At 64.0% G+C, this 26,485-nt stretch overlaps 1 long non-coding RNA gene across 2 annotated transcripts in view; it reads left to right on the top strand.

Moving 5' to 3' along the window:
* The window catches only part of LOC129045728 (uncharacterized), a 69,941-nt gene extending 44,260 nt beyond the window's left edge, over positions 1–25,681 (top strand). For both annotated transcript variants that reach the window (XR_010411269.1, XR_008505862.2), the window contains one exon: positions 1,876–25,681. This is a non-coding gene — a long non-coding RNA (uncharacterized LOC129045728). The remainder of the gene's footprint in view (positions 1–1,875) is intronic.
* The last annotated feature ends 804 nt before the right edge of the window (positions 25,682–26,485 follow it).

Below are 26,485 nucleotides of genomic sequence, written 5' to 3'. Positions count from 1 at the left end.
GGGAGAGCCAGGATGGCCTCCATCCCTTCCCCCCAGGGGCCATGTCGTGCTGGTTCCGGGGGCCCTAAGGACCCGTCTCTGGTGGATTGCCATGACCCCAGCATCTGGGGCCTGGCAGTTGGGCCCGCAAAGCCTCCAGTGCCCTGCTGGGGTGAGGGCTTCTGGCCTCTAGGGCTCAGGGTGCTGGCTGGAGCCAGATGGTGCACAGTGTGGCCACGGGCCAGGGTGTCATCCCTGCTCTCGCTGTTCTTCTGGCCCACGGAAACACACAAGGCCCAGGTGATCTACAGAGTTTATCACTCAGGCACTGGGAATAACGGCCTTTGGGGGACACTGTAAAAACCTGGAACAGACAAGACCATTTTGCAGCCTTCGACGTTCTCAAATGGCCCTTTTTGCTCTGTGCCCAGTTGATACCCTTCCATTGTGCCGGGAGCCTGCAGCGGATGACGAGCTGGGGTTTTTTGCAGGCTCTTCTCGTGGGGGCTGGTTGTATCTGATGGGCCTGGACCCCTTTCTCGTGGAGATGCTCGTGCCTTGTGCTAAGGTGCACAAGGTGGATCGGCCAGGCGCGCGAGGTCGTCGGCCCCTGTGAGGTCTGCTCCGAGGCAAGGGTCTCAGCTGGAGAGGGGAGCCCTCAGCTCAGGGCAGGACAGAGGTGCTGGGGTGCCATGTAGAGGCCAGGGTAACTGCATGTGACCAGCTCTGCAGGTGAGCAGGGCCATGTCATGTTCGAGAAACCGTGCCCTGTCCGTCCATGGGGTTCCCTCTCTGGCGCTCGTGTCCCAGCGTTGCTCAGAGCTCATGTGATCCTCGAGGGCGCCTCTCAGAAGGGCTGGGAGCCTGCTATGGGCAGGCCCTGGCTTGGGGTCCAGGAGGAGACGGACAGCACCATCCAGTGACTGGACCAGGCAGACCTTGTTGAGTACTGGGTCCTCTGCTAGAGGGCTAGAGCTGTGCCAGGCGGTCGTGTCTGCCCCCCACTCACAGGCCTGGGGACCTCACTTAGCGAACACGGGCGCCCTCTAGGAGGCCCGGCCCCAGGCCTGGTGGTGCTGGCTGGGGAGCAGAAAGTTAGCCAGGAGTACCCAGTGCCCGCCTGAGGGATGCAGGAAGCCTCCCAGAGGCGGCGGACCCACAGCCCCGGGCTCGTTCTTACCTCCAGCCCGGGGCCTGCCACGTCTCCGGGCCCCGCTGCCAGGCGCAGCGCCGCCCCTCCCGCCGCCCCACGCCAGCCCTGCACAGGCCACATCTGCTGCTGCAGCCCGAGCCAGAGCTCCACCTCCCGGGCTCCGTCCCCATGGAAACCGCTGGGGGGGGGGGGTTCCTGCTGCATTTGGCCCGCTGACTGGTTTCCATTAGAGCCAGCCTGCTTTCCTTGAGCTCTGCCCCCGAAGTTCAAGGCTCCCCCTGCCCCGAGGTTTCTTTTGCATGTACTGCGCACCAGCCTTCCGGGCCACGGGGCCGGGAGCACCTGGGTGGAGCGAGGGCCCTAGGGGCCTGCGTTGCCCCGAGCCCAGGGGCTGGCCCAGGGCCGTGACTGCTCTTACCTTAACCCCACTGTGGGCTCAGACCCCGGCCCTTCTCCCCCAGAATGAGCAGCTGCTGAGGGGCGCCCCCAGCTCCATTCCGGCTGGGCCATAGAATCACTGGGGGGGGGGTGCTTTCGGTAAGCCCCTTCCTCTGTCTGGGCCTCAGTTTACCCATCTGCAGAATGAGAGGGATGCACGGCTTCTCCAGGTGCTTGCCGTGCCAAACAGGACAGGACAAAACAGAAAATGCAGCTGAGGCAAAGCCAAATCTCTCAGGTTCACAGTGCTGGGATTTTTGTTTGTTTTCAAAGAGGGATTTTTTTTTTTTTTTTTTTAAGGGAAGGAGTCCTGGAATTTGACCGGAGATGGCTGTCGGAGAGCCAGTTGGAGCCCGTGGGCCCAGGGCTTGGGAAGGCCCGGGCAGCTGTGCCCGCAGGCCCCACCTGGCATCTGTGGGGTGCCCAGCGCCCTGGCTGTGATTCGGTGAGCAGAGGCATGAAACGTGCCCGTGACAGGATCCAGAGGGCTCTGGAAAACTACCCAAGAGGCTTCCGGAGGTCAGAAATGTGGGCAGAAAATGAGATCCAGATTTAAAAAAACCCGGCTGGCTCATCCCCCTGGGAGGGAGGCCTGGGAGAGCCTTGCGGCTTGTTGACTTTGAAATGCTTGCCCAGGGCTGGTCTACAGCAGCGGCCCCTGGCCCCAGCCTGATGCCCTGGCCGAGGTGCTGCCCTCCCTCCACCTCTGAGGAGGTGGGAGTTTTACTGGAGATGACGGGGGACCCTTTGAGGGCTCATGCACGACCTGCCTTCTGCTGGGCCCTGCCATTGCCCTACGGGGGCCCTTTCCAGCTTACATGCAAGGAGCAGAACCTCGGGAGTGGCAGGCCTTCGGGCAGATTGCTTTCCTCCCTGGGCCTCAGTGTTCTCATCTGTGAAATGGGGAGAGTAACACAGGCCTGCAGGCACGTGGGAATTAGGTGAGATTTGGGGTTGGGCTGGACAAACGGTAGATGGTGGCGTCAGAACCGCTCCCACGGCAGAATCCTCACCACGAACGAAACAGGCTGCACCTTCCAGGTTGCCCCAGACTCTGGCGGGGTGACGCTGGCCCAGCCTGGCCCCAGGGAAGGCTGTTTGTCAAGGTCACCTGGAACGGCTGCTGAAAAGCCCAGGGTAGCCGGTGCAGTGGCATTTCCTCTTCTTCATCTGGGACCCCACTCAACCTCGGGCCTGCGTCCCGGGGAAGCCCACCGCCCCCCGGGTTCGCCGACAGATCCCGGGGGCGGGAAGCGGCAGCCGACAGACACCAGACACCGGGGACATGCTCGCCGCCACAGCTCGAAGGACGGGCGCGGTGGCATTTTCAGCTTTCTGCCCTGGGCGGGGAGGGAACTTGGGTTTGAGCGATGGCTCCTTCTTGCCTTCCAGTCCACCCTCCCCAGTGAAAGTAGGCCGAGGGAGCTGGCTCAGACGAGTAGGTGGTGACGTGGCCCAGGTTGATTTAGACATGCGGGGAGACCGGGGTAATGTAGGAAATGAAGGAAATTTCCCCAGGGAAAGGGGGAAGAGAATAAAGAGGAGCTTAAGTGCCCAGATAATTATAAAGCCTGGCGTGGTGATTTATGGCGGGCAGGCCGGCTCCTCCGGTCTCCACCGCCCCTCCTGTCTCGGTCCCCCTGTGCCCCCAGAGACCCGCTGGTGGGGGAGGTCGTGAGGCCAGCGGGCGCCGCCCAGCACCCGAGCTCTGCTTTGTGTCCTGGGGACAGAGCCCCTCTGTGTGCCGAGCCCTGACGTCTGCTATCTGGGGCAGCCTTGCGGGACACTGACAGGCTGCCAGCCGGGAGGCTGAGCCCCCCGCACAGATTCTTCACGGACGAGCCCCAGCCAGACTGGCCGGCCCATTAGAATGCTGATGGTCAGGGTGGAGGCAGCACCTCTCATTCTTGGTGCCCCAGAAGGGGGGGCCGGGGCCATGGCGTCAGGCAGAAGTAAGGAGGCGCGTTTCTCTGGCTTGGGATCGGGGTGCGCTCTAAAACGAAATGAGGACGCGGCTCGCCACGTTGGCCAGGGCGCAAGAGAGGCCGTGGCTGGCCGCGGTGGGCCGCCTGGACACTGCGCCGTTTGGGGCCCGACTGTGGGCAGCCCCTGCTAGGGGATTTCCTCCACTATGACCACAGCTGTCCCCTCCCGCCCCCCTATAATTCCTGGGGGCTGTCCCCCAGCTGCTGACCTGAGGGTCATCGCTGGCCCCCCTCCCTGCCGCCCCCCTCCTCAGCATGTCCGAGTCTCGCCCATCCAGGGACGTGTGACCACCACGCAAACCTCTGCCCTGACCTCCACCCTGTGGGGCTCCCGTCCAGCTCCAGGCGGAAGTCCAGTCTCCCCTTCCTGGGGCTCGAGAGGCTCCCAACAGCCTGCTCTGCCCCCTGCATGTTGCCATCCTCCCACTTCTCTAGACTGCAGCCCAGCATCACCTCCTCCTGGAGGCCCTCCCTGCTCCCCACCTGCCCACGGCTCAGTTCACGGCACGTGTCTGCCCTGGAAGACTGAGCATCTCCAGAAGGACCGGCCAGAATCACCAGCCTGGCCCAGGGCGGGCTCTTGGGGGAATGTTTCATGAATGAATGAAACAGAATCCCAAGGCTGAAACAGAAGAAGGGAAGGCTGTGAACCTTGCACTCAGTGCGGCGGCCTGCGCCACCAGGCTGGCCACGTCACCTGGCCATGATGCTCGGAGAAACAAGGGGACAGAGCTTACTTTATTACCTCCACCAATATGTTCCCTTTTAGGACTAACCCGAGGGGCTTGTGAGCCCACCTCATCGGGGACAGCGTGGCAGTGCCCGATGGACAGGCCTGAGCCCTGAGCATCTGCGGCCCACGGACAGAGGACGCCAGGTAACTCCAGGCCACGGGAAAACCATGGCTGCTGCTTTGGGGCTGGGGTTCGGTTGGGAAGACCAGCTGTGAGAGGTGCCTTGGAAGGCTCTGGGGCCTTTTCCCCTCAGCTCAGTGGGTGTGAAAGGTGGACTCTCTCGGCCCATCCGATGTCATTGGTGAATAGTGGCACATTCTGTTAATTTAGGTCAGACATTTCCTGTTCATGAACTTTCTGCACGGCCCTGCTACCATGTTGTGGCTTATGGGGGTCCTCCTCCTCCAGCAAGTCCTCACAAACTCCAAAGCCCTCTTGCTTCCCGTCCCCTGGCAGTGGGCTGCCCAGCCCCTCTGTAGCACCCACCACACCCCTCTTCTCTCCCGTCGTTCATCTTCACGGGTTTGTGATGGACAAGTCTGAGGCAGCTTCCACTGAGGCCTTTTGAAAAGTGTGCTCGGGGCGATGACGCCTGACCAGCGGGCAGGGGCCTCGGTCCCTCCCCGGCTCTGCCGTTGGCCTGCTGTGTGATCTCGGCCCACTCCCTCCCCAACTCTGAGCCTCCATTTCCCCACCTCCGACATTTGGTGGGTCTCCGGAAGGTTCCGAGGGACCAGCTTGGGGCGGCTGCCTCAGGTGTGTGAAAGTGCTCCTGGGCTTTGAGCGGGGTCTCCCCTGGGAAAGGGGAAAGAGCTATGCATAAAGCCAGAAGTGCGCATCCTAATGTATCTCCGGAGGAGAGCAACGAGGCGGCCGGCCGCTGTCCGGGGTGGGGTGTCTGGGTCAGATACTTGTGACAAAGCTGTCTGACGGGATATTGCATGGCCGCTCAGCGGACACGGCCGGTGGGGGCCACGGAAGTCTGTGGCCAGCCGCCGTGGTGCGTGTGGGAGCCCCTCCTGGGAGGGGAGTCTGCCGCGGGCTGGGCTCAGCAGAGGGGGACTGTTGGCTGCCTTTTTCTCCTTTTCTCGTTTGTCCGGACCTTGCTGAATGAGGAAAAACTCCTTTAAATCACAAAACTAACCACCCAGCCAGAGTGACCCTGACCCACCCAAATCCTCACTGCACGTTCTCCCCCCAGAAGGAGAGCCGTTGGCGGAAGGCGCGGGGTGTTGCCCTGAGGGCAGCACCATCACCAGGGCGCGTCTGGGCCCTTTAAAAGGAGCAGAGGAGATGTGGGGGGCAAAGGGGACCCCTGAGAGTGGGGAGCACATTGAGGCCCCTCCGGGCCGATGGTGGGGGTGATGCTGCCACTTTGGGGCCGGGCCCACCGTGATGTCTCCATTCGCGTCCCAAGTGTTGGGAGTCTGATGTCTAGAGGTGATGTCCGTCCATGGAGACCAGGAGCCCTGTTGTCAGTTGGCGCTGGGGCCTGTTCCTTTGCTGTTAGAGGTATGGACGTCCCTTGTGGTGCCCCCCGACCTGGTAGGGCTCAAGGCGGGTGTGTGAACGGACGCACCTCTGGCCACCGGTGACGCGCTTTTCTGGCCCTGAGTTGGTAACTTGCATGGCGTCGGCCACTGGCTGTCGAGAGCACCTACTGTGTGTGCGGGCCAAGCCGGTGGGAGTGTGTTCATTTTTGTGTTCATGATGTCAGCTTTGTCCAGTAGGTGAGAATGGCTGCTTCTTGATACAAAACTGGGGCTCAGAGAGGCCAGGGTCCTGAAGGCCACTCAACCCAGGAGATTCTCTTCAGCCTGGGCTCTGCAGCCTAGGCTCCTGCCCGGGGCTGGTGGCCCTGCCACTGGATGTTGCGTCCTTGGGGATTTGAACTGGCCTGTGCCTATCATGTCAGCTGCTCCCCAAGTCCCGGCTCCTTGAGTCCCTGCTGGGGCCGTGTTGACCCAAATGAAGCAGCCGAGCTGGGGATGCACCCCTGGCTTGTGCATCTGGCACTCTGGCTGGAGGACGTGGCTGCCCACAAGCTCACGGCCTACTGCTGATGCCTCCCGACCCGTCTTGGGTACCTGAGGCCTTGGGTGTCCGACAGAGCACGACCCCAGGGCCAGGCCTCGGTCCTCCGCAGGGCATTTCTGCACATAAATCGAGGGTGAGCTCTGTGCATGATTCATTAGCAACTGGCTCTTTCCAGTTTGTAGGACGTTTCTCCCACACATGACCTTGGAGAAGGCCAAGTTTAATGCCGAAGAGAAGTCTAGACAAGGCAGGCGGAGTGCTCTGGGGGTCCATGCTCCCATGGCTCTGGGTCCTGAAGCTTGGCCAACATCAGGGTTCCTACTGAGGGCTCCGAGCTCCTGCCCCACGATGTCCACTCATACCCCAGGCCCCGGAGACTTAGTCCCTGGTAAGATAAGAGGTAGAGGAGGAATTTCTCCAGGATAAAGGCCCAGGGTGGGTTCTTACACGTCCTCAGAGTACCCCAGGGAGGCGGCAGTGGGCGTGCAGTCCAGTGAGCCTCATGTGGCCTGCGTGTGCAGCGGGTATCAACTCTAACCTTGCGTGTAAATTTGAGGAGGTAGGTGTCACCGTCCCGGTGTAACAGACTGGGAGCCTGAGGCCCCGGTGGAGGGGCTTGTCCAGAGCTGAAATGGGACCTCAGTGGCCCCTGGACTACCCTGCAGATAGGCACAGGAATATTGTGGAGACCAGGCTACTCGTGGGCCTGGGCAAGGTGGGGATTGAGCTCTGAGACATCCTGCCGGGGCCCAGGGTTGGTTCTGACCATTGAAACACCAGCCTCATTGTGCCAAAGCCTTCCAGAGGACAGAACTGCATGGGCGGGGGCGGTACGGGGAAGCTGCCAAGATGGCCCGGGCTGACCCTGTCGTCCAAGTGACCACACCGTGGGGCACGGACTCTGAGAGGGAGCGGGGGCCCAGCCCTGAGAGCAGTGGTAGGCATCATCGTGAGCCAGCCCTGCGCTTGGGACGTGGACTTTTGTCACCGGCAGTGCCCACCACAGCTCTGGGAGGCCAGGCACACATGAGATGCACATCACAGGAGGGAAGGCAGGAGAGGGCGGTCTTGTGCCTGGAGCCCGCACAGCAAGCAGAGGCCGTGGGTCTGGCCAGCTTCCCGTGCTTCCCCCAGCCTGCCTCGTGACCTCTGGGACGCGGGGGCCCAAGTTCATTAGTGACCCTGAGACGGGCCCCGGCCTCCCTTCCCACCCCCACACCATGTGGGCTGGCCTCTTGAGGGAGGACAGCTGCAGGAGGCTCAGGCAGCCCCAACAGGGGACGACGCACTCACAGGATCTGGAAGGGCTCTGAGGGCAGGCCACGCGATGGTTGTGTGGCTCAGCACGCAGCGACTGGAAGGAGGCAGAGTGAATGCCTCTGTGCACCAGTGCCCAGTGGACACTTAACCTGGCTGTTCTGTGCCGTCACCAGGAGAGTGGGCGCAAGGATATGGGAGCAACAGAGTGTCCCGGGGGAGAGCATTCTCTCAGTGCTGCTCTGAAGTTGGAAGGGGCATCCGGGCTTCACATCACCCACCCTGGGCAGCCGTCCTTGTGAGTTTTCAGCCACGGCCACGTGTGGCTCCTGTGTCGTACAGGAATTGGGCCAGGATCCCAGAGCCAAGCCTGTTCCCGCAGCTGAAGCTCTGCTCACCTGTCAGGACAGAATTTCCACACCCCTGTGTCCAGAGCAGGCACGGGGTGGCCTTGTCCTGTTTTCACCTCCTCCGGCTCCCCGGAAGCCTGATCTCTGCTGACATCGACTAGTGATATTGAATAGGGCTGTTTATGCACAAAGGGGGCCTCGCCTGCCGGGCCTGTGGGTACCACAGTGTGCGGCCCATGGAAGCGGTCCTCTGTGAGCCCCAACCAGGCTGTGTTCTCGGTCCAGAGGGAGGAGTGGGTGCGTGCTCCATTGGCTCCCCTGTGCTGTTTTGGGGTTCTTTCCTAGGCGAGCCCCAGGGCGCTGTCTCATCAGCTCCAGGTTGGGGTATCAGAGATACCCCAGCTCGAGGGACTTCCTAACCTGCCCATCTTACAGGCGCAGGCAGATGGGCCCGGGGTCCTTAAACAGCGGTGCATGCCGGGGCTCCATCCTGCTGGGAGGAGAGGCAGGGAGGGCATCCTGGCCGGCGAGGCAAGGGCTGTGCTGCCTCAGGGCGGTCCCATCTCGGGGGTGCTCCCCCCCTATAAAACAGGGCAGTGAGGTGCTGCAGCCCAGAAGCCCCATCCTGCAGCTAGGGAAACTAAGGCTAAGAGAGGCTCTAGGCCAGGAGAGATAGGGAAACAGGATTAGAACCCAGAGCTGGCTGACTCGTGGTCCTGAGTCCATGCTGCGTGCAGAGGGCATCGGGCTCACAAATTCCTGTAGGTCCCCAGCTTCAGGGGTGGTGTTGGGGTTCCACCCAACATTTTAGGGCTGGGAGTCCAAGCACAGCCTTGGAAGCCCACCAGCAGGTCCCCTCCGGCCTCTGAGGGCCTTATGAGTCCCATGATCCCCACTGTCAGGGGCCTGTGCCTGAGGGGGAGGGCTACAAGCCAATTAGTGGCAACTGGTCACTCTTGGCCCCAGTGGCTCCTGCTCTGGGTGGGACCTGCTCAGTGATGGGGTCTGGGGAAGGTTGCACTTCTGGGGGGACAGAGCAGCCTCATTCTTGCACTGGGGGGCCTGTGGGAGCCTCCCAGCTTGTGTGGGCATGTTCCGGAAGCTGGGAATACTCAGAAAGGGCAGGGGAGGAGGGTGTGGAAGCTGGAACCCTGCCATCCTGTCCACCCACTCACACTCAGCCTGGGGCAGAGGCAGAGTGGCTCTGGCTGAGGCCCAGCCCGGCTCCTCTCTGTGATGAGTTGGGCCTGGGTCTGCCGTTCCGTCCTCACGGACAGAGAGCCAGCCCTGCTTTGGGGGAGCCTGGACCCCGGATGCAAGCCTGAGCTGGAGGCGGGGCAGGGGCAAGAGCCTGGCCTCTGTCTGAGTCACCCTGGGCCGAGTGCTCTCAGGGCCCCCCCAGGTCCTAGTGTCCTGCTCAGTTGGTCCTGGGGTGTCCTCTGACGGGCTCATTGGGAAAAGACCACAGTCAGGTCTACACTCTCTGGGTCCCAGATAGACACATCATTCCAAGAGCGGGGGCACTTCCCCGTCATCCCGGGCGCTGTGCTGAGCCAGGGTGCCCCCAGCTGCATAGGAGCTGGTCTGTGCCGCAGACCTGCCAGCCCTGGGGGGATAGGCAGTACAGAATCTGTGAGCTGATTTCAGGGGACCCCCAGCCTCCTACTAGAGCTGGGGAGAGACTGTCTCAGGCGGCATCCCCGCAAGGGTGGAAGATATGCATGGCTGGGCCGCAAGGAAGCCAGTGGTTGGGGTTTGGTTTTGGGTGGGAGTCCAGACCAGGGCTGGGAGTCGGGGGGTCGGACAAGGCTTCCCTTGCCGTCTGTAACCTCTGGGCACTTGGGCGCCTTGCCCGCTGTGAGTTGTGGGCTGCCATCTGCGGTGGTTGTGTGGGGTAAATGAGAGGCAGGGGATGGTCACACTGAGCCCCCTCCCGTTTTCGGGGTCATGTGCCACCAGGCCTGCCCAGCTGATTCCTTGGTCACCTTGCGTCTTTCAGAACATGACTCATCCCAGAGCACCCCCAAGGAAGCGGGACCTATCGTGGCCTTTGGGAGACATTCCAGGACCGCAGAGCCCAGGTAGATGGTCTTTGCCCTGGGCCAGGGCAGGGAGGCAGCCCGGGAGGTGGGCGGCCTGGCCAGGAAGGGAACGTGAGCCCATCTTTCAGAAGAGCCCAGCACCAGCCCCTCAGGCCCCAGCTGGCAGCCAGGCCCACCCTTCCTGAGGGATTCAGCCTGGTCCCTGGCAGGCGGCTGAGGTCCCACTCCAGGACCAGGAGTGAGGTGCAGGGCAAGGGTTACCTGGCCTGCCATGGTCCTTTGCCTCTCCCTGAGTCCTCGGCCTGCCCTGCAGCCTGAGGACTCTGATTCGCCTCCTCGAAACAGATGGAATCAGGGAGGGCTGGGAGGGCTGAGTTGTTGGCACAGAGACTCTGCTGAGTGAGCTCCGAGTCACAGCCACCTACCTACGTGGTGCCAAGTGATGGGCACGCCCAGCCCCCCAGCTGCGAGCCACCCTCCTGGACATGCTTCTTCAGAGCCTCAGTCTCCTCATCCAGAAGGCCGGGGCAGGAGTGGCTCCTGGTGGAGTGTTGGGGACGCACCGTGAATCCCAGAGCACGTGTGGCTTCCGTGAGAGGCCCAGGGGACCGGACACAAGTCTTTGCACACAGTGGGCCCCCAAGAAGCACAGTGCTTTATACTTCACTGAGAGCAGACAGCTCTCCAGGTGTTTGGGCCACCCTGGCACTCTTCTCGCTGCTCTCCTCGCTGGAGCTCAGCGGGGTCTAGTTCCCTACACCCGTTATTTCAGGTTTTACGTGTGCTGGTGCTAATATGCGAGATGAGACGGTAGGTCGAGGCAGCGCGGGGCCTGGTGTGGCCAGGGGCCTTGTCGGCAGCATCTCTGAGGCAGACAGGAGGGCTTCCGCCCCCCAGGAACCCAGGCCTGCTGTGGCCATGGGTGAGTTTCACAGCCTTGGGGAGACTGCCAAGTGGGGAGAGGTCTCCACCCCGACCTCCAGATCCGAGCAGCTCTGTGTGGTGGTCTGGGTCTGTTTGCACAGCCACAGGACAGGGAGCCTACCTGCCCACGGCAGGTGCTGTGGGGGGCCTGCCAGAGGTCCGGCCTGGTTCTATTCCAGAGCCCGAGGCTCTCTGTCAGTGTCCCGGGGCAGCGCCTCCATACCCAAGTCGGCCTGGGGGCGGCCACTACCCTGAGGGCTCATGGGAATGGCCACGCCATGGCAGGGGACTGAGCCCCAAGACCCAGATCAAACCCCCTGGGTCCCACAACTACGTGGCTTTCACTGCTGTGTGGTCTTGGGGAGGCCATGGCCTCTCCCCGGGATTCTGTTTCTCATTTGCAAAAGGGGCGTCCAGACCTCTTCCTACGTACTCCCCCCCCCCCCCCCCCAGGTACCAATAAGAGCAGAACAGGGAGCCTCTTCTGGCCAAGAAATGGGGGGGGTGTCTGGCTTGGGATCAGTCCTAACCCACTACTTGGAAAGATGAAGCCTACACACGCAGCTGCCCCTGATCATACGGGCAGAGCGGGAACTAAGGGGTTATATGTTACCTATATGTCTTGCCGTGTAAATAAATAAATGTAAACATAAAAAATACGTATGTTTATATTGATATTAAAGCTTAGAGCAACACAGACAATGCAGAAAGACAAAAGTAAATAGGAAATTAGGGCAAAGGCAGAATCGAAGGTAGGCCTAAAAGAAGCCACATCACGTAGAAGTCTCTGGTTGCTGGTAATGACTTGTAAATTCAGCTCTGAGCCTCCTCGCGGCCAAAGCAAAGAGGAAAGGCTGTCCCTTGCAGGAAGTGGCATTCGGGGCATACCGTTGGCAGCGCTGACGGGACGCCCCGAAGCCCTGGGCGAGGGTGGGGGGTGGGCACTCCCTGACGCTCGGCACAGCTGTGTTCCTCTCATCCTGCTGAACCCTTCCCGCACTGAGTCATCTGATTTTCCCCAGCCCTTCAAACCCCAGTGGAGAGAGGCAGCGAGGGGCCCCGGCCAAGCTGTCAGGCCTTGCTGAGTCCGATTTTGAACGTGCGTCTCTCTGGCCCCGGGGCCACGCACCTGCAGGTGTACCTGCCCTGGCCGCTGCCCCCTGGAGACGGGTGCCCCCGAGGATCGGGGGGTCATTCCCAGGGTTTGGGACACAAAGTCGCACTGAAGCGGCACTGTCAAGGCCCTTGCGGCCCTTGAGGTGGCCTCCCAGGCTGTCAGGGCAGGTGGGCCGGGGCTGGAGGTACAGATGCGGGTCGGGGCCCGCACACCTGCGTGCCTGGGCTCTCCTTCCCGAGACTTACACAGCATCTCTCTCCTTCCAGGACTCACGCCTTCTTCCTGCCTCCTCGTTCTGCAGGTGACCCCTGCAACTCTGCCTCCCTCAGGTCAGTGCCGCGTTTTGAACCTTGAAAGTCAGGGCTCCCCCCTCCCCTCAGGTACCACCCTGGTCTGGGCCTGTCTGAAGTGGGACACGCACACACACGCACACACACGGCTTGTGGAGGACTGAGGAGCTGGGCGGGCTCAGCTGGGTCTGCTCCTGCCTCAGCCCTGACCTGCCACTGGCCTCTTTCTGTGCCCGAGGGACCAAGGTCTGCCAGAAGTCAGGGGCTTGCCCAGGTCTCTTGCCCCAGGAAGCTGGACTCGGGCCCATCTTTCTGGCTCCCTTCCGCACAGAAGTTGAGTGAAGCTCCTTCTGCAAGGAGCCATCTGTCTCGGGGGTCCGTGGTGGGAGGGCTTGGGCCAGCTGCTGGGGACGGTCCGAAGTGTCTGTGGAGTGGCCAGAGCTCAGGGGCTCAGCAGGTGAGAAGGTCCTCGGCCCGCCGCTCCCTAGCCCAGCCACCCTGTGGCCCTGGCGGGAGCCGGTCATGCCCAGAACACTCCTTGCCCACACCCTGCTCCTCCCCTGAGAGCCGGCCCACAGGGCAGGCTGTAGGGCCCACTTGGCTGAGTCTGGCCTCCTGGGGAGTCCGCGGGGCCGTGTGGGCCAGACAGGCGCCACCCCCCCTCCCCCGCTGTTGCCATGGCCAGGGGCAGGCCTGCCTCCCAGGTCCATGTGGAGAGGACCCCAGGCTGTTGTGTCTGGGCTCAGGAACCCTCTGCCATCTGGGGCCCGTGTGTTCACAGGTCCAGCTTGCCCGCAAGACTCTGCAGACATTGCCCCCAGGGCTTTTGTGTCTGCGCGCGGAGCGTGCGCCAGCCGGTGCCCGTGGTGGGGTGGAACATGGGTGGGGAGAGGGGGAGGCCCCCAGAGGACGTGGGGCAGAGGGGAAGGGGGACCTGGAGGGGGGATAACAGAGGAAGGGGACGAACAGAGTGGAGGCAGAGAGAAAGCAGGGCAGGGCACGGGGAGAGAGGAGACACAGAGCAGAGCGACGGGAAGCTGTGGGGAGCTGTCGCTGGGGAAACGGGGCCTGAGGGTGCAGCTGGTCCCAGATGTCCCCAGGGCCTGCTGGGCTCTGCCCAAGGCCATCTAGTCCAGGTGCTTTCCTGGGCATCCACTGTGAAATCCCCCAGCGTCCCACTGGCAGCTGTGGTAGCCTCCGGGGTCCCCATGAAACCCACGCCCTCGGAGGTACGTTCCTCATGCAGGCTCGGGCACCAGAACGTGTACCTGGGTCCTGTGACCCCAAGCCCTGACAGACATGCAGGGAGCCACAAGGGTGTGTCCCCAGGAACACAGGCGGAGGTCCAAGGAGGCAGGGCCAGCCCACCTGGGAGGCCAGAAGGGCTCCTGGGCCAGGGCGGTGGGGCCCATGCACAGCAGCTGAGACCCAGGACATGTGGGGAATGACCTGGGTGGAGAAGGACAGGCCTGGGGGAGTGGGCTCTCTCAGGGCAGGACCCGTATTCCCCCATACTGTGCAGTGGACGGAATGCACGCAGGCCAATGCATGCAGTCGGTGCTTATTCTATGCTCATCCTGAGCCTGAGTAGTCACCAGGATGACCATACAGCCGTCGGGGCAGGGGTGAGGACATGTTCAGGGCCAGAGGGGAGGGCCTCCCCTCTTGCGTGCGCACACGCCCTCCTGCAGCCCCAGGACTACCAGCAAGGTGGGGCTCATCATCTCCATTCTGTTCTGCTAGAAATGGAGGCTGGGGGCTGGGAAGAGCTCAACTCTGGCCTCACCTGTGGTCCAAGAGCTGCCTTTAGGATGCTGAGCTGGGAGGTGCCAAAGGTTTATGGGGGACAGTGACTCGGTTGGTGGGATTTGTTCTTGAACTGACTCGGTATTGTTCTCCCTGAAGTCTGCCCAGACTTGGCCCAGGATGGGGAGAAGTCTGGGCACGGGAGGCTCCCTCCGTCTCTAGTGCCTTCCCCCGCACTGAGCCCCTGGTGCCTCCCCCACACCCAGTACGGGCAGGAGCCACGCACCTCTGCTCAGCACCCAGCTCTGGCTTGTTCCCTGAAGGGACTTGGCCCTGCCCTGCCCCAGAACCCTGGGTTCCTGCGGACAGACGGGCTGCCCTCTTCTTCAGAAGTTGGTGCGGACGGGCCTGACACCGCAGGGAGAACCATGCTGAGGAACCACTCTGCCTGCTCGAGGGCCGGCCCGTGTCTGGTGCCCACGGCCGAGGAGGCGCAGAAATTTATTCTAATGCTAAATGTCCAGATAGCCTTTGTTTACCCAGATAGAAATTAGGGCCTTAAAAATACCTCGCATTTGATCTTCTGGTCCCAGTACAAATATTGACAAAATGCAGAATGACGGGCTTCCTTCAGTGCTTACTTCTCGGTTCTGAGCAGCGCTCTGGCTGGGGGTGGTTAACCCTGAAGCGGAGGAGAGATGTGACGAGAAAACCCTCTGGGGACGGGTTGCAAGGAGAGCCTGCCCTGTGAGCTGCATCGGACAAAGCCACTTTCGATTCGGGTCCCGTTACTGTGCCAGGCCCTGAGCTGGACGCCCCTCCCATAAGAGCCATCGCTGTTGCTGACAGCCCTGCTGGGTGGGTGCCGTGGGGGGCAGAGGCTCGGGGAGGTCCAGGGGCCAGCCCCAGAGACCACCAAGCAACCAGCAGCAGCAGAGCAGGGGCCTGGCCCCAGCCGGCTTAGACGTAGAACTGCTTCTGGATTCCAGGGCCGTGTGGCCTCGCTGAGGGGTCAGTCTACGGGATCCTAAGAGACCGTCTCCCCGGGTTGCGGGCAGGAGGCTGGGGACAGGGCCTCCAGCTCAGGCCCTCCGTGCAGTGGTGCCCAGGGTGAGCTAGAGGGTTCTTCCCGCTGGAGTGAAAGCAAGCGGCTCCCAGACCCAGTGCAGCTGGGAATGCCCGGGGCTGCTCTCTGGGCTCCGCGGTCTGGGCTCGGTGGGGTGCTTGGCCTCAGACATCTCCCTGGTTGGAGGCCTTGTTGCCCAGTTGTTACGGAGCCGGAAGGCCAACAGGCCAGCTGTGGTGGGAGAACACAGGCTCGCACTCTGCTCAGCAGCCGGAGGTCCCTGCCCCAGCACGGCTGCGTCTGAGCTGCTCTTCTCCAAGAACACCATACCCACCGAGCCTGGCCGGCCTTGGAGGACTGGGAAGCCAGAACACCCCTGTTGTCACCTTGCGGAAGAGAAAGTGAGTGTCTCAGACATGGGGCTTCCTGGGGTCGCCTAGTACAGAGGGGTCTGGTCCTCCTTAGCAGCGGCGTGACCTGGCTCGGTAAATGGAGACGTCTGTGGGTTTCTGTTCACTCGTGCCTAAAACACAGGGGAGGAGGGGGACGCCTGTCTTGGCTGTGTGAGTGTGGGCAAGTACCTTAGCCTCTCTGTGCTCCTTCCTCCTTTGCGGATCAGGCTGTAATGGGGGCGGACGGGGGCACTCGCTGCGACGGACTCAGGTTGGTGCCTGGCGCGTGGCCGGTGTGGGGTGTTGGCGTTTGCCCCGTTTCCGACGGGGCGCATGTGCCCAGTGGTGGTGCACACGTTGGCAGCAACATTGGGCAAATGGGGATTTGAATGGGGGCTCTCGGGAGAGGTCCTCCGTGTCCTCCGTGAAGACAGCACCTTGTTCACGCTCGGCAGGTTGTCAGGACAACTGTGGTCGCACAAGCAACAGGGACCATGGCACCTGCCCTCCACACCGCCGCCATGGCAGCACCCCCCTGTAGGAGAGGCATGGGGCTTCCCTCCCAATCCCACTCCCCTGGTTCTTGACCCGGGCCCGGCCCCTGGCTCTGGATCAGCCCGTCCCCATCAGAGCGCAGGGCCCGGGCTCTGCCCCCCTGCGTCAGCCGCGTCTCCCCGTCCCAGTGCCCTTTGAGGGCCCCCCGCCGGCCTCAGTCAGAGCCACGGCACGGCGAGCCCCTGGGCCTCGGTCTGCTGGTCTTAGGTTTTCACTCTGCGCCGACAGGGCGGGGGGCCTGGGGCTGGCCCCGTGGCCCCCAGAGTAGTCCTGCTTGTCTCTGCCATACGTTTGGGGTTCTGCGTGAGACCTGGTAAAGATAGGGAGACCCCACGGGCAGGGCAGAGTCAGAAAGATGCGAGCTCTTGGGGTGTACCTGCTGCCTAGCAGGCTCTGCTCCAGAGAGGCTCTCGGTCCAGCAGGTATTTGCCGGGGCAGCTCCGTGTGCCCCCAGAGGGCCACAAACAAGGGGTTGGGCTGTCACCAGACAGACGCAGCTCGGGAGCCTCGGGGTGTGAGCTGTGGCCGGCTTGGGGCCCCCATGAGGCAGGTGCTGCAGGAGCTCGGTGGGGGGGGGACGCGGCCACACATCCACGGAGCTGGTCTTGCTGGTGTCGCCCTGGTGCTGCCCTGGCATGGCCTGTCCCTGTACCCGCCGGCAGTGGGCAGGGTGAAGCTGCCAGCCTGGACCCCGGCTGGGGTGGGCCGGGATGTCCCTGGAATGCAGGGCAGCCCTCGGGCCATCTGGTCAGAGGCCACCCCGCGCCAGGCAAGCAAAGACCAGCCTTTGAGGGTCGGGGGCAGAGGAGGATTTTCATCCAGAAGGAGCCCGGGCCTGGGAGGCCAGGAGCCTATATGTTCACGCCTGCCTCTCCATGTCACCGCCTCGAGCTGGGCCGCCCCCTCTGTAAGGCGGGAGGGCATCCTTGCCACTGCCCCGGGCAAGGGCTCGTCCCCAGGACCACCCAGAGCCCCTCGAAGGGGTGAGGGCGCCTCTGGCAGCTCAGGGAGGCCAGGGGCCCGGGCAGGAGGAAGAAGTTTCCAGAGAGGGCACCGCCTGCCCCCCTCTCTCTGGCCAGGCCCTCCTGGGCCTCCACACAGGACAGGCGGCCACGCTTCCAGAGTGGACATTCCTCCTTCCTGCCCCCGGCGGCCGGCTGCCTTTGTCTTCCTGGGGCTGCACAAAATGGCCGCTGCAGCCCTCCGCCATTTTGTGTGTGAGGCAGGCAGGCGAGCGGGTGGCCCGGCAGGGGAGGAGGGAGGGAGACCACTGCCCGCCCGCCTGCCCCGAGTGGCCTGGACGGAGCCCAGCACCAGCCCCCGCCCCAGCCCGGCCTTGGCCGCGGCTGCCCTGGGCTTGGCACCAGCTCACGTCTTGGCAAGGCCGTCCGGGAACCCCGGCCCTTCACCCAGCCTGGTCGGCCCCCTCGCCGCCCCCCAGACTTCCCTGACGAGCAGACGGAGATGCTGCGAAGCAGAGCCCAGAAGAGCTATAATTAAAGCCATGCTCCTGGAGGGAGTCCTTGGCAGCCACGGGGCCGGCATGGACGGTTCTAGAAATGACGCTTGCCCGAGTGGGTAGGGGTGGGCTCCCCAGACTCGCCATGACAGGGCCGGGTCTTTTCTAGGCCACGCTGGGGAGAGGAGCAGCATGCTCAGCTCTCCACTCACCATCCCACACCCTCACCTGCCTGGGGAGCCTCTGAGCTCCCTGGCTGGGCCTTGGGCTGGGCCCTGGGCTCCTGGTGGTTGGTCAGGTTTCCGGTCTGGACGCAGGTCCTGGCTGTCCTCAGGAAGCTGGGACAGGGGGCTTCCTGGAGGAGGTGAGGTCCGTGCCAAAAGACTAGGGTGCCGCTCTGCAGCCGGGCTTCCCATGGCGCCTGAGCCAGCTGAGATTCTTCATTGCACAAAGCTGGGCTGAGCCCATTCTGGCCCAGCCCAGGCCCTACACGGTCCTGTCTTCTGTGGGACCCACATCCCCTAGATCTCGGCTACCCTGAAGAGCATCTTTCCGGAGCTGGGAGCAACCGGGCATCAGGGGCCTCCTTCTGTGCCTCTTGCTCTGTGCTCAGCATTAACAAGCCCACGGCTCGGACAGTGCGCAGCGGATCAGGGGTAGCACATTACGGGGGGGACACGGTCACGCAAGAAGCAGGCTGCTCAGCATCCGGGGATTCTCGGCCGTGGGGCCTGGGGAGCCACACGGAGGAGACGCCAATGTCTCTGGAGCCAGCGCTGGGCCGTTTGCTGTGGGCCACCGTGCCACACCGGCCTCGGCAGGTGGAAGGGAGCAGCCAGCCTGCCAGGCATCAGCGCCTGCCCGCGGTGTCCAGCCATGAGGCCCTCAAAGGGCAGCGTACCTCCTAGAGGAACTGCATGGAAATGTCCTTGTACAGAAGCGGGGCGTGGTATTTGAGGCGAGTGCATTTTAAAGGGGCTGACGCTGTTTCTCAGGCAGCGTGGAGTAATGCCAGGCCGACCTGGGGGCCCGGCCCGACCTGTGTTCTCTGTGTGGCTGAGGGTCAGTCCCGCACTGTCAAGGGACAGACACCCAGATACAGCGCGTGTGTGGCAGGGTAGGGCCTCGGGAGCTGCATGAGGCCTTCCCCAGACATCTGTGGCCCAGCCAAGCCCTTCAGGCTGGGAGGGTTGCTGGACGCTGCCCCAAGGCCCTTCCCAGAAGCTCTCTCCTTGTGGTTCCCAGAGAGAACATTCCGTCACCATGAAGTGAGGTTTACTCATGCCCTGGCTTCCTCTGGGGAAAGCCTGTGGGACAGGATGGTGGCCACGCGCCAGGCCAGACCCAGTACCTCTTGGGGGACACAGAGCCCCACAGCAGAATGACTGTCTCGGAGGGGACTGTCCCAGCTGGGGCTGCCGCGGGGTGGGCTTTCGTGCTGGGCATTTTTAATGATAGGTGTGCATCCGGTCCCCTCCCTTACTCCTGCTCCTCACCTTGTGACCCAGACTGTAGGTTGAACGGAGAACCTTTCAGACAAATGTGCGCCTTTGAGGTTAACACTGTTGCCTAATGACTAACACCGCCTGGAGACACCCACAGGATCAGAGAGGGCTCTGCGTCCTTGCTTCTGCCTTTGGAGTCCAAGCAAACCCTGGAGTGGTGAAGACCCGCTCTCCCCACTGACACCCTTTCTCCGGGCACAGAGGCCCCTTGACCTTCTTCCGGAAGGCCCTGGCATCCTTGTCCCACTAGCCAGAGCGGGCAGCTGAGGCCAGAGGTGCTGACTTGCCCAAGGCTCATCACTGCCTGGAGCCAGAGCGGGGCTCAGAACCATGACCTGGTGGACCTCAGAGCCAGCTGGCCCCTCCTCCCCGTGCCAGTGGCCCCTGTGGATGCAGTGTGTCTGCAGAGCCGGCCAGCCCCCCTTGCCCAGCGCCTGCCCCCTGGCTTCCCAAGGGCTGCCAAATGTTACTTTTGTGGGCCTCCAAACTCCCACGTCCGTGGCGTTGACCGTCCAGCCTCCGCTGAGTGCCGGCTGCCTGCACCGTGTCCGCCTGCAGGTCTCAGGGCACAGGAAGGCAGGGAGCTAGAGCAGGACGCAGGCTTCTGAGGTGCCCATCTGGGGGGCGGGGGCTGCCTGACAGGGAGGGTGCGAACAAGCGAACGTTCCGGCGCCCGGAGACGGAAGGAGGGCTGGGGTCTGTGCAGACCCATGGGGCTGGGGTGGGGGCTCCTGTCTGGAGGTGCCTCTTCCCCACCTGCGAGGCTTGTGCCGCCCAGAGGGACGCGGGGCTGTGGAAAGAGCCTAGCGTCAGGGAAATTTGGATTCCAGACCCGGTTTTGCCGCTCCGTCTCCAGGGTGTGCTGTTGGGGGCGGTGAGGCCCCTGGGCCGTGCACTCCCTGGGCTGCCAGAGCCTGAGGCAAAAGGAGAAGTCAGTAAGCCGGTCCGCTCTGTCTGCGGGGTGGATGTTTGTATATCATGGACGGTTTTGCCTTCATTTTTAAGAATTTTACTTTAAAATATTTGCCTTGAATGCTGAGTTTGGTGTCCCAGAAGTGGCGTGGCCTAGGTGCGGGTCTGGCCGGCCTCCCCAATTCCCGGCCGTGGTGGGCACACGGCCCCCTGCCCCGGCCCAGGTTGATCAGACTGCCATCTCCTTAACTCGATGGGCCGTGTTTGCAGGGAGACCCACCCCCGCCCGGGCCCCCGGATGCCACCCCCGCGTCTTTTTCCCAGACTCCATTGTTGGCACGGCTTGCCGAGCAGAAACACTGGCCGCTTTATGGGGAGAAACCTAATCGGGGCGGCGCGGGGGGGCGGGTGGCCATGGGGGGGTTCCCGGCTCTCGGTGGCCCCGAGCCAAGCCCGAGGTGACTGCGGGGTGACACTGTCTGTCTGCCTCACTCGCTCCAGACATCCGCCCAGCCCTGAAAGGGCCACCTGCCCACGAAGGCCTCCCACACACCTGTCCCTGGCTGGCCTGGCTCCTCCCACCCGGCCCTGCCCAGCACCCTGCCCGCAGGCAGACGCCGCGGGACCGGGTGGGCTGGTGCTGGCAGCTGGCGGCTGGTGGGGCGACCGCCGATTGCTCACTGCCCAGCAGCCCTGCTCAGGGAGCCCCTTTCATGGTGCGTTGCCGGCCCCCCGCTGCCAGGCCTCATCCGGGCCGACTGGGAAGGGTCCCTCTGGTCTGTCTCAGGAGTCCGGCCGTCCCCCCAGGCCGAGGCCCATGGTGACCCCTGGGACTGTGGGGCAGGGAGGCCCAGCAGATCTCGGGAGAGAAGAATGCCATCACGGCTGCCGGGCACCTCTCCCCCCTGCCCCACCACCTGCCACAGGGCTGGCTCTTCCAGACAGGAGGCCTGGGGCCCCCGAGAGGACAGCTGGCCCCAGAGCTGGGGCAGAGCTGGGATTCCCCTGGGGGGCCTCTCTCGGCTTCCGGAGAGGCCCACACGGACAGGAGACAGGGCCCTCGTGGGCATGCAGCTAGAACAGCTGGGGGCGGGCGCCCCAGCAGAGGACAAACAAAGACAGATGGGCCGGGGAGGGTCAGAGGCGGCCTGCACTGGGCATTTTTCTGCTCCGGGAGGCTGGCCTAGGGGAGCCGGGACTGGGCAGGGACTGGGTGGGAAGAAGCAGAGGTGCGGGCCTGGGGGATCTGGCTCTGAGGGCAGCCTCTCGGGCTCAGCTTCCGTGCCCTCCAGGTGGTCGGCGGTCTGGCCGTGTGCTTGTCTCATATCTGTGTCCTCATATCTGTGTGCTCCCCTCCCTCATGCCAGTCCTGCCCGGTCATCCGGCTGGAATGGGCCAGAGCCAGGTGGGATGGTGAGCCGTCAAGCAAGCCCTGGCTGAGGCCTCAGGGCGGGTCTCGGGAGCCCCTTCCTCAGGATGTCTGCTCTCGGGAGGATCCCAGGCCTCGCCTGTCACGGGGCAGGAGCCTCAGCCTGGCCAGAGCCTCTTCTGTAAAGCGGGGACCTCAGCTCCTCCCTCTTGGGTCCCACCGACTTCAGGCCCCAGGGCGTCTGTGCGAGCCTGACATGGTGCTTGCCACCCAGCCCAGGAATGTCAGTAGCCCTGACCATTCAGCGATAAGGCCTGGGTCTCAGTGGTCTTTGAGCCAGAATTGTCCAGCTCAGGGTGGCCACAGAGGCCCCTCTCCGGGCCATTGCAGGGAGTGTGTCCCTGGCGAGAGGCTGCTCAGGGATGCGGATGCGCGGGCTGGCAGGGGGCGTCCGGGGAGGAGGCCCGGGGCAGTGGTCCGAGCTCTGGCATGGCTGCCTCTCTCCCAAACCTGACGCCTGTTACTCTTTTCCTGAATCCCGAACAGGTCAAGAAGCTTCTGTCCGTGGTGGGCCTTCCTCACAGCACGTGCGTGTTGGGGCAGGGCTCTGGGCCCGGGTGGGCTTCACCCCGCAGGGCCCCCCCTCCGCCCGCCCCGCGCTGGCCGGCCCAGCCTGAGCCTGTGGGAGCTCTCGCCCTGTCATCCCACAGGACACAGGCCTGCCGCCCCAGCCTCCGTGTGGGTGCGCACCCGGGTGCCTCGCAGGATGGCCTCCGGCACCCCTGCTCCCCCTCCTGCTGTCCTCACTCGAGGAGGGACGTGGTCAGAGCTGTGTCCCTCCCGTGCACCTCCAGGTCCTGCCATCAGGCGTGGGGGCCCTTAGATGGGGATCTGGTGGTCCCGCCGCCACACCTTTGCCCAGGGAGTACCTGCCCCCCGGCAGCCGCACCGCTCCTTCCTGTGGCTCTGCAGCATACTCCCTCAGCTGAGGCCCACGGTGCCCATGCTGCCCTCGTGACCCCGTCACCTTTCACGGTTCTCTCTGGCCTCCCCCGTGCCCGGACGTGGCCTGAAGGAGCCGTGGTCTGTTGCAGGGAGTCTGGATGGAAGAGGAGCGCTCAGCCCAGTCCCGCTCGGCACCACAAGGACTCGCCTGTCCCTGGGGCTCTTCGCCCGGTGCACCTGCTGCCCTTGGGCTCACCTTGCCTCGAGGGCCCTTGGGGGCCAGCAGTCCTGGAGGCAGCCCCTTCTCTCTGCCCAGCCGGGAACCAGCCTCGAGTGCAGCCCTAACGCACCCAGGCCACCTGTCATCCACCCGAGATGCCGCAAGGTGGGTCCAGCCTGAGCAGGAACAAAGGCCAAATGGAGGAAACCAAGTCATGTGGGCTTCTCCCAGGCCGGGCTGGAGGCCACGGGAGGGGGTGCTTGTGGGGACAGCCAGGGTGGACCAGGATGTGTGTCTCCCTTTGTCGCCCCGCCCCTGGGGTCCCAGCGCATGGGCTGGCCCGGTGTGCAGTCTCTGCCTCCCGGCTGGGGCTGCAACCAGAACCCTCCTGGGGTTAGCCCTGCAGGCTCAGGAGCTAAAGCCCGGGCCTAGGGGACGGCAGGGGGTGTCGGAGTCTGCGTAGTCCCACGCACGTGGATTCCAGCTCCGGCTAAGGGCGGCCTGGTGCTACCCAGACGCCCCGAGGGGCAGCTCCCGCACTGACCCCACATCTCCGTGAGGACGTCCAGGCCCGCAAGGGCGTAAGATGTGCCCAGGGATGCAAGCAAGGAGACCAGCCTGGTTTTGCAGCCAGGTCTGCCTGCTGGGCTCCCCTGCCTCGTGTCGCCCTTGGCCTGCAGGGGGCCAGCAGTCACCATCAGGGGTTCCCTACAGCCTGAGGCATTGGGGTCTCAGTGGCTAAGTCTAAAGCCCAGGGGCCGTGCTTAGGGCCCCTCCCCCAGAGTCCTTTGAGACATTCAGGGGGGGCCCTGGGCCGGGAGCCAGGTCCTTAGCCTCTTTTTCTCCCCAGCAACAGGAGGCTCACGGCAGCCAGTCACCCCACAGGGTCGGGTGGCCTCCAGGACGCCCAGGCCCCGTCCAAGGAGTGGTAGCTGCCCCTGCATATGGGGCTGCGCATGAGACCTCCCTCTGCAGGCCAGGGCAAGGCCAAGCCCAGCAGAGCCCAAGAGCAACCCCCCCAGCCCGGCAGGGGGCCAGGGACCCCCCCCCCCCCTTCCAGCCCACTAATCTCAGCCTATTTGCTCACTGTGGAGCGGGGTCAGTGCTCTCAGCTTCACGAGGAATGTGAGGACCGCACAGCCCAGCCCAGCCTGAGGCCTGCCCAGAGGAGGCAGCCTGCCTGCGGGAGGGGAGGGTGTAGAAGGCGATCTGGGGGTTGGAGAGCTCAGAGCGCTCGTACCATTCCCCGGGCGGAAAGCAGGATGTTCTAACCTCCGCCCTGCCACCTGTCGGCCGTGTGACCCTGCGAAGGCGATGTTACCTCTCCGTGCCCCGGTGTGCTCACGTCTAAGATGGGTTGACCGTAGCACTCGCCTCAGGGGCCCCCAGGAAGGCGGTGGCCGTGGTGACGCTGATCCAGGCTGACTGTGCCCTCGGGCACGGAGTGCAGAGCCCTCCAGGGCCTCCAGCTCTGCCCCAGCTGCCCTCCCCAGGGGAGCCAGCTTCCTTGTCTAAAAGGAAGAACAGCATCCTGGGGCCTCTCCCGAGGTGGGGACAGCTCAGGTCACCCTGCATGGCAAGACCAGACTGACCAGAGCCCATGGGGAGGGCGTCCCCACCTGTCCAGTGGGTGGAGGGAGCAGGTTTCTTGGGGCAGCGGAGAGGGGGAGGGTGGGCGGCCGAGGGGGGGTCACTTACAGCACCTGTGTGACATGCATTCCAACAAATGATGGCCTTCCTCCCAGTGTCACCAGTGCAGATGTCCCTTGGGAACATTATGGCCACTCCTGTCCCCTCCCTCCCTCCGTCTCTCTCCCCTCTCTCTCTTTCCCTCGGGTTGGTGGTTTTCTGTGTGCCCCCTCTGCGTGGCTGCTCTGGGGCGTCTGTAGTCCCAGGGGCCCTGCCCACCCGTCTGCCGGGATCCCCAAGCCCTTAGCACCCAGCCGGCCCGTCCCCAGTCCCCGGCCCCCGGCCCCCATTCCCCGCAGCACCCGGGCCCGCCTCCAGGAGGCGCCTCTGGAAGCCACGGAGTCCGTCCCTGCGCCACGACTAACGGCCCTTTGGGGTGAGGTAGTAGGTTGTATAGTTTGGGGCTCTGCCCTGCTATGGGTTAACTATACAATCTACTGTCTTTCCTGAAGTGGCTGTAATATCGCCGATGGACAGCGTCCAGGACCCTGGCTGGGGAGGGGACGGGCAGGCTGGGGACGGGCAGCAGCCTTGCTGGGGTGGGGTGGGGGCTGCCAGGCAGTAGGTCTGCAGGCCTACCTTCCACTTGCTGTGTGATCTTGGGCAGGTGCTTTGACCTCTCTGGGCTTCATTTTCCTCATCTGTGAAATGGGGACAAATGAGGATTGGAGACGATACTGTATGAAGCATCCGGAGCAGGGGACGGCTCGCAGTTGACCCTTCCGTCCCCCTGCACTGCATGGAGAGCCGGGGGCCGGTGGCGCAGTTTTTGCCGCCTGCCTCCCCTCCCCGCCCTCCCGCCCCCTGCGTCTGGACTGTGTCCGCAGCTCCATCCCTGTGGCCGGCAGTGGGCACCAGGGGGAGCGGCGTGGGCCCAGAGGACGAGGCTGGGGTGGCAGGACAGGCCCCCAGGGAGACCCCCGGGGAACCTCAGCACGCCCCCCGGCGTCCTCACCGGCCCGCCCAGCTCGGCGTCAGGCCTCTGGTCAGTGACGGCCCCTCCGCTGGAGAGGGGGCTGAGGCTGCCCCACCCCTCGCCGCTCACCATTCCAGGCGGGAAGGGAGGGGGGCTTGTGTGGCGCTCTGCGGCCCTCGGGGACACGAGCTCCCCCACCCACGACGTGCAGGTGGACGGGCTGGGCTGCACCGTCTGTGCTGCCTGCATTGTCCCTCCTGCCCCGCGCCTGCCCGGCCTTGCAGCTTGGCTCCCGTGGCCACCCACCACCAGGCAGGGGCCGGGCCTGGGCGTGGGGCAGTGGCGGGACAGCGGACCCTCCCGCACCCCCGGGCACCGGCGGGGTGAGGTAGTAGGTTGTGTGGTTTCAGGGCAGTGATGTTGCCCCCTCGGAAGATAACTATACAACCTACTGCCTTCCCTGAGGAGCCCAGCGACACGTCCCCACGGGAGGGCCGCCCCACGCCCAGCAGGCGACTCCGGGGGCCCTGAGCCATGGGCCGGGGTGGGGGAGGCCGCGGCGCGCACACCTCGACTTCAATAAAAGCTGTTCTGACGTGTACCTGGAGTCCTGCCCTGTTATTCCAAAAGCCCCGGGACCAGGTGATGGAGGGTGTGCGCACGTGGATGGTGGTGTTGGGGCGCATCTGCCGTGGCGGAGTGTGGGGCGCGGCTGGGGAGCGTGTCCGGGCTCTGGGGGTCACCACACTTGCCCAGGCGCAGAGGCCTGTGGGCCCTTCCCGTGGGTGCAGTCCTGGACTCCAGGCCCCAGACGTGTCATCAGCCCTCATCCTGTGGAGACACCCCCATAGAGCTCCTTGCAGGTGGTGTGGACCCCAGTCGGCAGCTCCAGGCACAGGCTGGGGACCCCACGACCACCTCACCACCAGGTGCTCAGTCTGAGCCCAGACGTTCCCATCTCCTGTGCCCGGGCCCCTCAGGACGGTTTGAGGGGTAGCCCTCACTTCTGGTGTCCATCCATGGGCCACCTGCCTTCCTAAGGGTTCACTCGCGTTTCTCCCAGAGGCCTTGAGCCTCACATCGACGGCCGCCGCATCCCTGTCCCCACAGTCGCAGGGTCTGGGAAGCAGAAGGGGCCCGTCTGTGCCTGATGGAGCACTGAGCGCTCCCCTCGGGGAGGCAGGCGCTGGCCTGGCTGAGTCCACGCCCTGCCCTTGTGCCGTGGTGCCTGGCGCAGACCCGAGGAGGGACCACCTTCCCCGGCTGGAGCCAGCCCCCCGAGTCTGCCCACAGCCCCCCGTGAGAGGCAGCTCCAGGCTGGCTCCTGCCGACAGCACAGGGCACGCCGAACTGGACCTCAGTACAGTCCTCCAGTGCGCCAGCCCGACAGAACAGACAAACGTGG

Source organism: Mirounga angustirostris, unplaced genomic scaffold (genome assembly GCF_029215605.1).
Source record: "Mirounga angustirostris isolate CCGP_5_RB_7025 unplaced genomic scaffold, mMirAng1.0.hap1 SCAF_5, whole genome shotgun sequence".
Classification (NCBI taxonomy): Eukaryota; Metazoa; Chordata; class Mammalia; order Carnivora; family Phocidae; genus Mirounga; species Mirounga angustirostris.
Note: the sequence above shows the minus strand (reverse complement) of the source record. Positions and strands in the feature narration are given on the sequence as shown.